Source organism: Silene latifolia, chromosome 9 (assembly GCF_048544455.1).
Source record: "Silene latifolia isolate original U9 population chromosome 9, ASM4854445v1, whole genome shotgun sequence".
NCBI classification, from domain to species: domain Eukaryota; kingdom Viridiplantae; phylum Streptophyta; class Magnoliopsida; order Caryophyllales; family Caryophyllaceae; genus Silene; species Silene latifolia.
The window spans coordinates 127,745,874-127,748,055 of NC_133534.1; positions in this window are offsets into that span (position 1 = coordinate 127,745,874).

Consider the following 2,182-nt stretch of genomic DNA (forward strand, 5'->3'; position numbering starts at 1 on the left):
CAAACAAAAAAAATAAAAATCAGCATTCAATGAAGAATCTCACAAACTTAGAAAGATAAAAAATTAATGACACACTATTGGAAAACAGCACTAATGGAAAACCAAGGTATGGCATTATCAATGAAGTTGCAGCAAGGTTTTCAGTGGACAGGAATACCATACAAAGGTTGTGGAAGTCAGCAGAATTACAAAGAAATGCATCCATACCAGTCAATGTGAGCAGCAAAAAGAAAGGAAGCAAGAAATTAGGGAGGGTGGTGTTAGATGAAGAGAAGCTCAAGTCAATTGATCTACTGAAAAGGACAACACAACACTCACTTGCTGAAAATTTAGGAGTGAGTCAGTCAACAGTTTCAAGATGAGTGATGTCAAAGCAGATCAGGTCACATACAAATGCACTCAAACCAGGTTAATAATTATATAATAAGCTAAGTGACGTAACCAACAAAATACACTACAATATTTTGGTCAATTAATCATGTATAAAACATACACTCGTCATTTTTTATGTACCCCCACAATCAAAATATTTTTTAGATACATATTCCACATAACTGAAATATCAACTCTAAACATGATGAATAATTTTATCAAATAGTAAATTGAACGTCTTCCCCCACATGTTGTCATGCCATAAATTAATGACAAGCATACTCATTCAAACAAAATATACACATTATTCATTCATTAATCATCTTAACGTTTAGATATTATATAATCGTACATGACAATTTATTTTTTCCATAATTTACTCTTATGAAGCGTTGACAATTAATCATTTACAATTGTTTGTCACAGAAACATATCCAAGATAATATATCAAGTAAGAACAAAATATTTAACCCCCACATTTGGTTAATTACCCAAGTATCAATTTTAATTCATCTCATAATCAAAACTATGTAATCAATCCAAATGAGTGAAACATTTTGATTGATATACATATTATACACATAAAAATATCTCGGACACTCAATCATTCTAGCTACTTGTCAATCAAATCTTAGAACAATTTTTCTCCACATATTCTTGAAATCAATTATCAAGACTAATATTACCAATATTATAGACACGCCGTACCAAATAAAGCAGTAGCTAAAACATATGAACGATTAAGGCATATATAATTGACCAAACCTTTATATTTATCATCATAAATATTTGTAAAGGAAATTCACGGAAAGATACCTTAATCACAAGAATGAATTGAGCAATAAAATTATAGATAATACCATTCTTTTATGAATCTTCATAAACTTTCCAGCACACTACCAAGACATTGCTGCCCATTTTAAGGAAGAATATGAACGAATCTGCTCACGGCTTCAACAACAAAGTTGTAGCACTTCTTCTTAGATTTTCAAAGCCATATTACACGCCTCAAACAAAGGTCTAGAGACCAAGTTATGGCCAAAATACCGAAGTGCTATCTCACCCTCTGCGAACAAAAAATTACACACGAAAAACACATATATTTGCCAATAGCAATAATTCCAATGACAAAAAACATGAACACAACAACAATAATAGTGACAATATTTCGTTTCTCAATTGTTGGAAATATACAATCACTATAAGGGCGAAAATATATTTAGAGAATAAATGTTGTTGTGTCGGGGCATGGAGGCCACTGAATGAGAAACGAAATTGCCCCGACTACGGTACAAATAGATATAGGCGTCGTCCTCCAAGGTCACACAACAGTCCTAAAAGTTGTGTACTCAACTATTAAAAGTTGGAACTCATATGGTATGCTCAAAATTATCAAAGAGAAGAAGTAAATGATATATGAAGATATGTGTCTAAAATGACTACATACTTCTCATATTTATAGTGATTAATTAGCACTATAAAGAGGCATAACCACTATCATAAACATGGAGTTAGCGGGGTTATAAACATGCATTTAGTGGAGATCGAGAGTGTAGAGATTCTCTTACGAGGTAATGTAAGGCTTCTTTACAATGTATTGTATCTAGACAACATTACTAGCCTTTTGCATTACTTCCAACAGGTGTAGCTTGAAAAATCGATGTGGAAAATCAAGCTACACCGTATTGTAGCTGTCCACTGGAGTTGCTCTTAGAGTTGGAGAAACTTGTGCATCATCAACTATTGTCATTTGATTCTCACTTTTTACTTCCCCAACAAATTCCCTTCATTATAAACCCAGAAATTATGG